Genomic DNA, 14,620 nt, shown 5'->3' on the forward strand with positions numbered 1-14,620 from the left:
CTTTTACATTTGAGGTGATTTGTTACACAGCAATTAATAGCTGACTATTCTTCTTATCCAGCATATATAAATAATGCAAAAATTATTAATGAAAAAAGCCAGAAACCACAAAAGAAAAATGAACAAGAGAATGCAAACAAGCACTATCCGAAGGAGGATATCAAAATGGCCAACACGCAAATGAAAAGGTGCTCAACCTTATTAGTCATCAGGGAAATGCAAATTAAAACATAATGAGATACCACTTCACACCACCAGAGTGGTTAAAAATAAAATACAGACAACAAATGTATGTACAGCTAAGAGGACTCTTAGAAACTGCTGGTGAGATTATAAGTTGATTCAAGCACTTTAGAAAAATTGTTTGGCAGTAATTTCTCCAGTTAAAAATATGCATATCCTAGGAACAGCAACGTCATTCTGAGGTTTATATTTAACATCCATCCATGCACATGTGCACTAAAAGACTTGTACACAAATGTTCATAGCAGCACTATTCATTAAAGTCAAAGACTGAAAACATCCCCCATGTCCATCAAGAATAGATTGGAGGCCGGGCGCGGTGGCTCAAGCCTGTAATCCCAGCACTTTGGGAGGCCGAGATGGGCGGATCACGAGGTCAGGAGATCGAGACCATCCTGGCTAACACGGTGAAACCCCGTCTCTACTAAAAAATACAAAAAATTAGCCGGGCGAGGTGGCGAGCGCCTGTAGTCCCAGCTACTCGGGAGGCTGAGGCAGGAGAATGGCGTGAACCCGGGAGGCAGAGCTTGCAGTGAGCTGAGATCTGGCCACAGTACTCCAGCCTGGGCGGCAGAGCGAGACTCCGTCTCAAAAAAAAAAAAAAAAAAAAAAAAAAAAAAAAAAAAAAAAAGAATAGATTGGATAAGTTAAGCTGGGGCGTATTAGTAAGATGGAATACCGTGCATCAATTAAATGAATGATCTACAGCTATATGTAAAAACATAGATGAATCTCAAAACATGAACTTTAGCAAGAAAAGTCAAATGTAAACAAGACATCCTGTATAGTTTGACATATATTATATGTGTGTTGTGTGTGTGTGTGTGTGTGTGTGTGTGTATAATCACAAAACAGGAAAAAAGCAAACAGTAGTATTATAGGACATAATAGCATTTTCTTTGCAGATGGAAAGAGGAAGTACTAATTGTAAAGGAGCATGAGGGAATTCTGGGTTTGTGGAAATATTGTTTCTTAATCTAAGGGGTTGTTACATTGGTGTATTAACTGTGTAATAATTTATTGAGCAACAGGTATGCAATTTTTGTAAGTGGGTTATACTTCAATAAAGGAAAGTGGAAAAAAAGACAATGGAAATTTAGATTTGACAGATTAAATGAAGTTGAGACAGAAAGAGGGGAAGCTGTGAATTCATTCCATGAATACCAGCCACCAGGCTAAGAAGAGTGCTTTGAGGGATGAGGTTGAATGAGAGCCATCCCATCAGATACAAAGTTCTCACATATATGAAAATTTCCCAACAGACTGGCAAAAAGGGAAAATTGCGGGCAATAAGCAAACATTAATAAAATGACAAATTTTAAAATGCACAGGTAAATAGAATATATTTAAAAATTTGTTGGAGTGTGAAGTGGGGTTTATTTGTTTCTATTAAAGAAGAGAGAGAAAAAGAAAAGGTAGAAAATTGTCCATCATGGAATATATACCTCCCCTATGATACTCAAGACATACAATAAAATTTACCATATGTGACATGAGCAGCTATCTTCTGAAGCAAGAGGAATCACAGGAATTATTTATCAGAACATTAAGGGGCTAAAGTCAAAGGAAGTAAGAACCTGAAACTCCCAGAATTTAGGGGGCCTGAGTAGGAACTGGGGCAGTTACTGAGCTTGCAGGTTTGCTAGTTGTTTGGTAAGTATCACCCATCACATGCGTGACTCATAGCGTCAAGCTATGAGATAAGTTATGCGAAAAAGTTTCACTATTCTTTCACCTGTTTGGCAAATATTTTGTGTGTGCTTACTACATGCTAGGGACTATTGGAGGCCCTGTGAAGGAAGATGAGTCCTTTTTCATAGGTTCATAAAGTAGATGGAGAGACACAGGAGGAGACCAACAAGTACGGCACAGAACAACCAGGGATAGAAGTGGACTCTGAGCAGTCTTCTCTCAGACTCAGAATGTTTAGCTGGAGGCAAGGCAGGGCATTGACCATCAAGACCATACTGTCAGGAACTGTGCAGTGTCTGGAATTTTACCCTACTCACTAGTTAACAGTTTTTCTGCCACAGTCTCACAGATGAGTTTGTGTCACAGAAAAGGGGAGTTATTACTGAGGATACAACAAGAAGCATGAACTTCAAGGTTCTGTAAATTTACCTCATCCCTCCCCTGCTTGTCCCATGTGACATGGCATGATTCAGGTGCATATTGTGCATGTATGGGGTTATTGTCACAGCTGAGGAACACCAAAGTTATCTAACCTTAATCTTCTATAATGGACTATAAGCAATCTCCCTGACCCTGTCCTAGAGGAAGACACTATCTTTATTGGACTGGAGAATAAGCAAACCTTCCCTTTCCTCTGGAGAAAAACCATCTCTATCTTCCAAGGCTGTTCACTATGCAAACAGCCTTGAAAAGACATTCGAGAACAGGAGGGCAGTTAGTTAGTTACCTTCCAAAATGTGCAGAAACACAACCACCCGTGTAAAATTTTCTCCCAAGACTACAGTAAGAGGCTCAAGGGCTTGAAGGTTACATCCTGGAAGGAGAGGGGAAGGGAAACATTGAGAGAATTGTAATCATGGAGGAGATTTTGACTTCTTTGGTCAGCTCATTTTTTTGTTGTTGTTGTGTGTGTGTGTGTGTGTGTGTGTGTGTGTAAAGAGACTTTAGATTTAGAACACTTTTAGATTCACAGAATATTGTGAAGATAGTAAAGAGAGTTCTCCAATACTCCCTAATCCAATTTCCCTTATTATTATTTTACATGGGTATGGTACATTTGTTACAATATTGATACACTATTATTAACTAAAGTTTGTAATCTATCCAGATTTCTTCAGTCTTTCCCTAATGTCCTTTTTGTTGTTGTTGTTTTGGTATCCCATCCAGAATACCACACTGTATTTGCTGTCATATCTCTGTAGGATATTATTGGCCATGATAGTTTCTCAGACTTTCTTTGTATTTTATGACCTTGACAATATTTAGGACTACTGGTTAGGTACTTTGTATAATGCCTATCTACTGAGATTTGTTGGGTGTCTTTCTCATGGTTAGATTTGGGTTTTGCACTTTTGGTAGAAAACCACAAAAATAAAGTTCAATTTTTATAATATCAGGGGCATATGCTATCAATATGACTTATCACTGATGTTGACTTTGATCACTTGGCTGAGATAGTGTTTGTCAGGTTTCTCCACCATGAAGCTCTTTGTTCCCTCTCTTTTATACTGCACTCTTGAAAGGAAATAGCTGTGCATGGTGACTTCTATTCCTATTCCACACTTAAGAATGGGAATTTATGTTCCCTTCCTTGAGGTGGAAGTATTTATATAAACTATTTATAATTATTCTACAAGGGGTTTTTGTCTCTTTACCCCATTTATTTATTCAATCATTTATTTATATCATAAGAACTCATGGAAATTTATTTTATACTTGAGGTTATAATCCAGTACTACTTTATTTTGTTGCTCAAATTGATTCAGCTTTGGCCATTGGGAGTTCTTTCTGTTGGCTCCTTGGTCCCTTTGACATACCTCCATCAATGTAGGGTTTTTAAATTACTTTATAACTTTCTGGCACTAAAAGATGCTTTGGCTCATTTTGTGTATTTCTTGCCTCAATCCTAGAAGCATTTCTCCAAAGACACTTGGTTAATTTACTGGAAAATGGTTTTAGAAACCTAAATCTGACTGCTAGAAGTGCTCTTTGCTCCTGGGAATTCGTTGTTTCTAGGCCCTTTCAGCTGACAGAACAAGGAGATATGTGTGTTTACTAACTTGTATATGTACACATATATTTTTTAATGTATTTCATGTATTAAATATAATTATCATGTATTCAATATAAATATTTAATACATGAAAAATCTGTATCCATATTACCTAAGCATGATTTCAAACTAATGTATTCAACTCTAATTCATTGCCACAAGAATTATGGTAACCTTCTCCTCTTGCTTATCTATAACCTCCCATTCAATCAGTGAAAAATATGGCTGTCCCATCTACCATTCATTTACTTAACTGTTCAATTCCAGCATACATGTATAGCAGCATCAGAATTGCTAATCTGTACCTCCAGGGGAAATAACTTTACCAACTAGAGTACTGTGCTTATGTGCAGTTCATTTTACCTTTAATTTTACAGTCTGCTCTCATTTCCAGAGTTATTTTGGTCAGCACCTTTTCCCCCAGCCTCTTCACTAAGATTATTTCATACACTTAGAATACAGTTGGATTTTATTGTTATAGCATATATTCCTTCTTGGGAATCACCTGACAGCCTAAATGACTCTTTAAAAATTTGTGTAAATTGAGGTTTATATTTTGTGCTGTAAAGTTCTATGGGCTTTAAAAAATGCATAATGTCATGAATCTACCATTAAAGTATAATACAGAATATTTTTACCACCCTAAAATTCCCCTGTGTTTCAGCTGCTCTATCTCCTTCCATCCTCCAAACCCCTGGCAACCACTGATATTTTTGTTATCTCTATAGTTGTACCTTTTCCAGAATTTCATGCAATTGAAATTATACGCTTTTTCACCTTTTCATACTGTCTTCTTTTACTTAACAATACATATATAAGGTACATCTAGGTCTTTTCTTTTTTTTTTTTTTTTTTCTTTTTTTATTTTTTATTATACTTTAAGTTCTAGGGTACATGTGCATAACGTTTATATCATGTATAACTCCCCAATGCAATCCCTCCCTCCTCCCCCCTCCCCATGATAGGCCCCAGTGTGTGATGTTCCCCTTCCCGAGTCCAAGTGATCTCATTGTAGATTTCAATGTATGGATATACCATGGTTTATTTATTTATTCATCTATTGAAAAGCATCTTGGTTGTTTCCGTTTTCTGGTTATTATGAATAAAGCTGTTATATACATTCATATGTATTTGTTGTGTGAATATAAGTTTTCAAATACATTGGATAAATATTTAGGAACATTACTGCTGATTCATATGTAGTTAGCTTTGCAAGGCTATGTTAACTTTTTAAGAAATAGTCAAATTGTCTTCCAAAGTGGTTGTGGCATTTTACATTCTCATAAGCACTGAATGAGTTCTTGTTATTCTGCATTTTTCTCAGTATTTCATATTGTTAACTTCTGGACTGTAACCATTTTAATAGGTTTGTAGAGGTATCACATTGTTGTGTAATTTGTAGTACTTTAGTGAAAAACGACATTGAACATCTTTTCATATGTTTCTTTAACATCTGTATGTCTTCTTTGGTGAAGTGTCTGAACCTTTTGTCTGTTTTTGATTAGGTTGTATGGTTTCTTATAGCTAAGGTTTAAATATTCTTTTTAATATTTTGAATACAAGTTCTTTGTCATATGTTTGTTTTTAAAATATTTTCTTCTGGTCTGTGGCTTGTATTTCATTCTCTTAAAGTGTATTTCACAGAGTAGAATATTTTAATTTTAATCAAGTCCAGTATCATCAAATTTTTTCATGGATCCTGTTGCTGTTACTGAATCTAACAACTCATTGACAAAGCCAAAGTCACCTCAAAATTTATCATACAATTACAAATTAAGAAAGTGTGGTGTTGTTTCAAGTGAAATAAACTGATGTAACACAATGGAGATCACAGAAACAGACCCATATATATGTGAATATATGCTTTAAGGTTTTAAGACAAAGGTAGTATTGCTGAGCAGTAGTGAATGGATGATTCATTCAACAAAACTTACTGGGGCAAATGAAAACATTTACATAAAAAGATAATTAAACCTCAAAAGCTACATAATAATCAATTTCAATATTGATCATAAGTCTTAATGAGAAAAGAAAATCAATAACACTTCTAGAAGGTAATATACATGAATATTTTTGTGGCTCTAGAGTAGATAATGACAAAACAAAACTAACTACAAAGCACTAATAGTAAATGAAAAGACTGATAAATTGGACTACATTAAAATTAAGAGCTTTGGTTATTATTTAAAAAGCATTAAAACAATGAAAAGACAAACCACACTGGTAGAAGACATACACAAACATAAATAAACCAAGTTATTTATATATCTACAGTGTATAAATAACTTTTGCAAGTCATAATAAAATGACAGAATGATGTAAAAATGTGCAAGAGACTCAGACACTTCACAAAAGAAGACATACAAATAGCCAACCAGCATATAAAATGGCGATTAACCTATTTGCTAAACGCAGGAGTGCAAATTTAAACCACTATGAAATACTACAACATGCCCACTACAGCTGATAAAATTGAATAACTGTCTTAATCAACTGTTAATAAGGATGTAAAATGACAGGAATGCCCAATATACACCACTGGTGGGAATGTAAATTGCTATGACCTCTTGGGAAAACAACAGGGCATTATTCATATTTGAGTAAGTGACCAAAATATATCCCAGCAATTGCTGTTGAATATATACATGACTTTTCATAGGAGAATTATTCATAAAGGTCCCAAGGAGAAAAATCCTAAATATTTATCACTAATAAATGGATTTTAAAATGGTGAATTATTCATACATTGAAATACTATGCAGCAATGAGAATGAACAAATGTGAAATCACCAACATGAATGATTCCCACAAATATGTTTGAATTAAAGAAAGAAACCCCACACAAAATAATATATACTGTGTGATTCCACTTACATGAGCTCAAAAATAAGCAAAACTAAAAAATTACCAGGCAACACAAAGGAACATAGTACTGATATATGCAACAATATTGCCGAATAATCACTGTGATACAAAAAAAAGTCGCATACAAAGTAGAATAAACGGTATAATTTCATTTGTATGAAATTCTAGCAAGGTCAGATGCAGTGGCTCAGTAATCCCAGTACTTTGGGAGACTGAGGCAGGTGGATCTTTTGAGCCCAGGAGTTAGAGACCAGCCTGGACAACATGGAGACCCCATCTCTACTAAAAATACAAAAATTAGCTGTGCGTGGCGGGGTGCATCTGTAATCCCAGCTACTCGTAGAGGGGCTGAAGCAAGAGGATCACTGGAGCCTTCGGAGGTTGAGGCTGCAGTGAGCCGTGATCAGGTCACTGCACTCCCGCCTAAGTGACAGAGTGAGACCCTATCTCAAAAATGAAATTAAAAGAAAAAGCAACAATAATAAAGAAATTCTAGACAAGGGAAAACTAATCTATAGTAATAGCAGATAAGTAGTGGCCTGGGTCCTGAGGTAGGGAAAGATTGCCAAGAAACATGAGGAACGTTTGGAGTAATACAAACGTTCTATACTTTGATTATGGTAGTGGATACAGAGGTATATACATTTGTCAAAACTCATTAAACTGTACATATAAAAGAGTGGATTTTATTGTATGTAATTTATTACTTAATAAAGTTGATTTTTAAACAAAAGGTAAGCGTAACTAGTTTATGATTATAGAAGTCAGAATAGCGGTTATTGCTAGGGGGTTAATGACTGATGAAATATAAGGAAGAATTCCAGAGTACTGATAATGTTCTAATCTAAATTTGGGTGGTAGTTAAAGGGTTGGTTTTACTTTGTAAAAATGTATAAAATCATATACTTAAATTTTGCCCTTCTCTATATGTATATTTTACGTCAATAAGAAATTTACATTAAAATTGTCAATGAAATTAGCAAACATGTAAAGCAAAATAAATTCTTATAAGTTAAAAAGACTGCTTGATGCTCCTTTATGAAGGGCCTCTCTCAGACTACAGTCATTCTTATTTGTGCACAGTGGAAGTCAAAGAAGAAGAGACTTCAAGTGAGTAAGAACTCTTCTATGTATGAGACTTATAAAATAGAAATTATTATAACCTCTTTGGAAAATGATGTGACATCATCTACTACATCTGAAATATATATGTGTGCATATATATGTATATGTATTATATATACATATAAAAATACATATATAAAGCCATCAATTGCTATCCTAGGCATATACCAAAGAGTTATTTTTTCATATGTTTACCAAAATACATCTACAAGAATGCTCATAGTAGCATTATTTGGAATAACTCCACATTTGAAATAAGCTATATGTCTATAAACAGTAGGAGAGATACATTAATTGTGGTATAGTCATAAAATGGGCTTCAGTACACCAGTGAAAAATCTAAAAACTGGAATTACATTAACAACATGAATGAATCTCACAAATATAATGTTCAAAAAGTAGCTAGAACAGAAAAAGAGTGCATACATTATGATTTCATGTGTATAAAGGTTAACATCTAGGTAATCCTAGACACTGCTTTCTCTGAAGAGGTAGAAAGTCACAAGAGAACATCACACCCATCCTAACAATAAGAAGCCTCCATATATTCTATCAAATCAGAACTGTTACTGAACCATTCAGAAAGTTGGGTTTGCAAGGCAATCAAAGGAATTAAATTCCAAAGGATGATGATCCCTCCAAGGAGAGACAGGACCCATAAACTCTAAATTTTGGCAGAAAACAGTAGTAATAAGCATCATAGAAGCAAGTAATAAGAAATCAGTTTTCAAAATAATAAGAGCTATTTATGACAAACCTACAGCCAATATCATACTGAATGGGCAAAAAATGGAAGCATTCCCTTTGAAAACTGGCACAAGACAGGGATGCCCTCTCTCACCACTCCTATTCAACATAGTGTTGGAAGTTCTGGCTAGGGCAATCAGGCAATAGAAAGAAATAAAGGCTATTCAGTTAGGTAAAGAAGAAGTCAAATTGTCCCTGTTTGCAGATGACATGATTGTATATTTAGAAAACCCCATTGTCTCAGCCCAAAATCTCCTTAAACTGATAAGCAACTTCAGCAAAGTCTCAGGATACAAAATCAATGTGCAAAAATCACAAGCATTCTTATACACCAGTAACAGACAAACAGAGAGCCAAATCATGAATGAACTCCCATTCACAATTGCTTCAAAGAGATAAAATACCTAGGAATCCAACTTACAAGGGATGTAAAGGACCTCTTCAAGGAGAACTACAACCACTGCTCAGTGAAATCAAAGAGGACACAAACAAATGGAAGAACATACCATGCTCATGGATAGGAAGAATCAATATCGTGAAAATGGCCATACTGCCCAAGGTAATTTATAGATTCAATGCCATCCCCATTAAGCTACCAATGACTTCTTCACAGAATTGGAAAAAACTGTTTTAAAGTTCGTATGGAACCAAAAAAGACCCCACATTGCCAAGACAATCCTAAGCCAAAAGACAAAGCTGGAGGCATCACGCTACCTGACTTCAAACTATACTACAAGGCTACAGTAACCAAAACAGCATGGTACTGGTATCAAAACGGAGATAGAGACCAATGGAACAGAACAGAGCCCTCAGAAATAATACCACACATCTACAGCCATCTGATTTCTGACAAACCTGACAAAAACAAGAAATGGGGAAAGGATTCCCTATTTAATAAATGGTGCTGGGAAAATTGGCTAGCCGTAAGTAGAAAGCTGAAACTGGATCCTTTCCTTATTCCTTATACGAAATTAATTCAAGATGGATTAGAAACTTAAATGTTAGACCTAAAACCATAAAAATCCTAGAAGAAAACCTAGGTAATACCATTCAGGACATAGGCATGTGCAAGGACTTCATGTCTAAAACACCAAGAGCAATGGCAACAAAAGCCAAAATTGACAAATGGGATCTAATTAAACTAAAGAGCTTCTACACACAGCAAAATAAACTACCATCAGAGTGAACAGGCAACCTACAGAATGGGAGAAAAATTTTGCAATCTACTCATCTGACAAAGGGCTAATATCCAGAACCTATAAAGAACTCAAACAAATTTACAAGAAAAAAACAAACAGCCTCATCAAGAAGTGGGCAAAGGATATCAACAGACACTTCTCAAAAGAAGACATTCATACAACCAACAGACATATGAAAAAATGCTCATCATCACTTGCCATCGGAGAAATGCAAATCAAAACCACAATGAGATACCATCTCACATCAGTTAGAATGGCAGTCATTAAAAAATCAGGAAACAACAGGTGCTGGAGAGGATGTGGAGAAATAGGAACACTTTTACACTGTTGGTGGGACTGTAAACTAGTTCAACCATTGTGGAAAACAGTGTGGCGATGCCTCAAGGATCTAGAACTAGAAGTACCATTAGACCCAGCCATTGCATTACTGGGGATATACCCAAAGGATTATAAGTCATGCTGCTATAAAGACACATGCACATGTATGTTTATTGCGGCACTATTCACAATAGCAAAGACTTGGAATCAACCCAAATATCTATCAGTTACAGACTGGATTAAGAAAATGTGGCACATATACACCATGGAATACTATGCAGCCATAAAAAAAGATGAGTTCATATCCTTTGTAGGGACATGGATGCAGCTGGAAACCATCATTCTCAGCAAACTATCGCAAGAACAGAAAACCAAATACTGCATGTTCTCACTCATAGGTGGGAATTGAACAATGAGATCACTTGGACACAGGAAGGGGAGCATTACACACTCGATCCTATTGTGGGAGGGGGTGGGGGAGGGATAACATTAGGATATATGCCTAATGTAAATGACGAGTTAATGGGTGCAGCACACCAACATGGCACATGTATACATATGTAACAAACGTGCACATTGTGCACATGTACCCTAGAACTTAGAGTATAATAATAATAATAAAAAAGAAAGAAATCAGTTAAACTTTTAATGAATTTCTAAAGCCCAAGTGTGGCTTATCACCTCAGTTTAGACTAACTTGGAAACCCTGATATAGAATAGTTCTTACTCACTTTAAGTCTCTTCTTTACTTCCACTGCGCACAAGTAAAAATAGCTGGCCCGTTGGTAGGAGATTGAGAGAGGCCTTCATGAAGGAGCAGCAAACCATCTCAATCCTAGGAACTCTAGGGGAGGGCCAAAGACAAAATCTATGTGTCTGGAGGTGGGTGGGGTGGGTGGTAGAAAACCTTTTTTTCTACCTTCAAACATGATGCAAAGATCTATAGCTTCTGAGGGAAGGGTGAAAGCAATAGTCATCCGCCCATGGGGAAGGGGCAGACAAACTTCTGGGCCTGTACCCTGCATCAATACAAAGCAGAGTTCTGTTATCAGTGTAAATGGGGCAAGAGCAGATATTTTCTCTGTTTAAGACCTTCCAAAGATACAGGGCAAGTTTAACTGCCGAGAGAGAGACAAAGAAATGCTAAGGAGACCTCACCTCAAAGAACTAGACATACAGTTCTGAATAAGACTGAGGCTGCACCAAAAGAACCAAGGACCCCAGCTGCTGCCACCACAAGGTCACATGAAATAAAGAGCAGCAGTAGTCTACCACTAGGGAGTGGGGGTGTGTGGGGGAGAATGAAGATTGATAGCCCCATTGTGACACAGATGTATTAAGATTGCTAAAAGCTGAGAAAGGAGCAGGAACACTGAGGAAATCTCTACAGTGTCACCGTCTTCATAGTACACACAAATAAAAACAGTTTGATAGTGGAAGATTTTGAAGCTGATAGCAACAACAAAATCGAAATCTAAGTAACCTACCATACCGAATAAATTGACTAACACACTGATATCCAGAAGAAGAAGCAGATGTCAATTTCTAGACATAAATGCTGGTTACCTACTTACCTGTACTGTTCTTCTACAAATGATGTCTGGCATTAATAAAAATTACAAAACCATAAAAAGTCAAGAAAATAAAACCATTCCTATGACAAAAAGCAATGAACAGAACTGGACTCAAAGATGACCTAGATGTCGGTTATATAAGAAAGAGACTTTAAAATAACTACAATTAATATGTTAAAGAATCTGCTGGGAAAGTTTAATATTATACATGAAGAGATTGGCAACTTCCTCAGAAAAAAATGTAAGCTGTAAGAAAGAATGAAATTGAAATTCCAGAATTAAACCCAGTATATATCAATAGGATCATCGACAGACTAAACACCATAGAAGAAAGACAGAATAAGCTGGAGACATCAACAGAAATTATTCAAAATAAAACACAAAAAGAAAGAAGTGAATAAAACACAACAGGCATTCAAGAATGATAGGACAATAACTGTCTAGAGTACACGTCATTGGAGCTCTAGGAGAAGAGAGAAAAGAGTTCAAGTGTCGAAGATATATTTGAAAAGATGATGGCCAAGAATTTTCCAAAATTAATGAAAGACAAAAATCCAAACATCCACTTAGCTCAAGGAACACTAAACAGGAGAAAAAAGAATAGCTAAAACTCCACTGAAAAAAATCAGATAAATATCAAATCTCCAGGACAATAGAAGAAAAAAAACACATATAGAGAAACAAAGATAAGAATTACAACAGATTCTCATACGATATGTAACCTATTTAGCTTGACTTTTTAAAAAAATCAGCAAAAACTATCACACTGAATGGGGAACAACTGGAAGCCCTTCCTCTAAGATCTGGAACATGACAAGAATGTTCGCATTCAACATAGTACTGGAAGTCCTAGCTAGAACAATCAGACAAGAGAACAAAAATAAAAGGCATCCAAATTCGAAAGAAATAGGTCAAATTATCCTTGTCTGCTGATGATATAATTTTATATTTGGAAAAACAGAAAGACTCCACAAACAAACTATTAAAACTGATGAATTTGGTAAAGCTGCAGGACACAAAATCAACATACAAAAATCAGTAGCATTTCTATATGTCAACAGTAAATGATCTGAAAAAGAAATAAAAAGTAACCCATTTACAATAGCTACAAATAAAATTAAATACATAAGAATTAACCAGGAAGTGAAATATCTCTACAATGAAAACCATAAACATTTATGCAGAAAATTGAAGGGGACACAAAAAAATGGAAACGTATTTGATGCTCATGGATTAGAAGAAAAAATATGCTTAAACTGGCCATTCTACCCAAAGCAATCCACAGATTCACTGCAATCTCTATTAAAATACCAATGGCATTCTTCACAGAAATAGAAAAAATAACTGAAAAAATTTACATGGAACCACAAAAGACCCAGAATAGCCAAGCTATCCTAAGCAAAGTGAGCAAAACTGGAGAAATCACATTCCCTGACATTAAACTATACTACATAGCTATAGTAAACAAAATACCATGTTACTGGTATAAAAACAGACACATAGACCAACGGAACAGAATAAAGAACCCAGAAACAAACCCATACATCTACAGTAAACTCACTTTCAACCAAGGCAACCAAGATGCCAGCAGCATATATTAGGGAAGACAGTCTCTTCAATAAATGGTCCTGGGAAAACTGGATATCCATAGGCAGAGAATGAAACTAGACCCCTATCTCTTGCAATATGCAAAATTAAATAAAAATGGATTAAAGACTTAAATTTAAGACTTCAGACTATGAAGCAATTAAAAGAAAACATTGTGTAAACTCTCCAGGACGTAGGACTTGGCAAAGGTTTCTTGAGTAATTCTCCACAAGCACAGACAACTAAAGTAAAAATGGACAAATGTGACTACACGAAGTTAAAACGCTTCTGCACAGCAAAGGAAACAGTCCACAATGTGAAGAGACAATCCACAGAATGGGAGGCAAATATTTGCAAACTACGGGCCTGACAGGGATTAATAACCAGAATATATAAGGAGTTCCAACAATTCCATATGAAAACATCTAATAATCTGATTTTAAAGGGGCAAAACATTGAATAGACATTTCTCAAAAGAAGACACACAAATGGCAATCAGGTGTATTGAAGGTGCTCAACATTATTGATCATCAGGGAAATGAAAATCAAACTACAAATAGATATCATCTTACCCCAGTTAAAATGGCTTATATCCAAAACACAGGCAGTAACAAATGCTGGCAATGATGTGGAGAGAAGGGAACCCTCATACACTATTGGTGGGAAGGTAATTTAGTACAGCCACTACGGAGAATAGCTTGGAGGTTCTTCAAAAAACTAAAAATAGAGCTACCATAGGATGCAGCAATCCCACTGCCAGGTATATATCCAAAAGAAAGGAAATCAGTATATCAAAGAAATATCTGCACTTTCATGCAGCACTATTCACAACATCCAAGATTTGTAATCAACCTAATTATCCATCAACAGATGAGTGGATAAAAGATATGTGGTACATAAACACATTGGAGTACTATTCAGCTATAAAAAGAATGAGATCCTGTCATTTGCAACAACATGGATGGCGCTGGAGGTCATTATGATAAACTTTGCATGTTCTTGTTATTTGTGGGAGCTAAAAATTAAAACAATTGAACTCATGCAGATAGAGAATACAAAGATTGTTACCAGAGTCTAGGAAAGATAGGGGTTTGGGGGGAAGTAGGGATGGTTAATTGGCACAAAAAAAAGAAAGAATGAAAAATATCTAGTATTTGATAGCACGACAGGGTGAGTGTAGTCAATAATAATTCAACTGTACATTGTAAAATAACTAA

Source organism: Trachypithecus francoisi, unplaced genomic scaffold, assembly GCF_009764315.1.
Source record: "Trachypithecus francoisi isolate TF-2019V2 unplaced genomic scaffold, Tfra_2.0 Lachesis_group6, whole genome shotgun sequence".
Lineage (NCBI taxonomy): Eukaryota > Metazoa > Chordata > Mammalia > Primates > Cercopithecidae > Trachypithecus > Trachypithecus francoisi.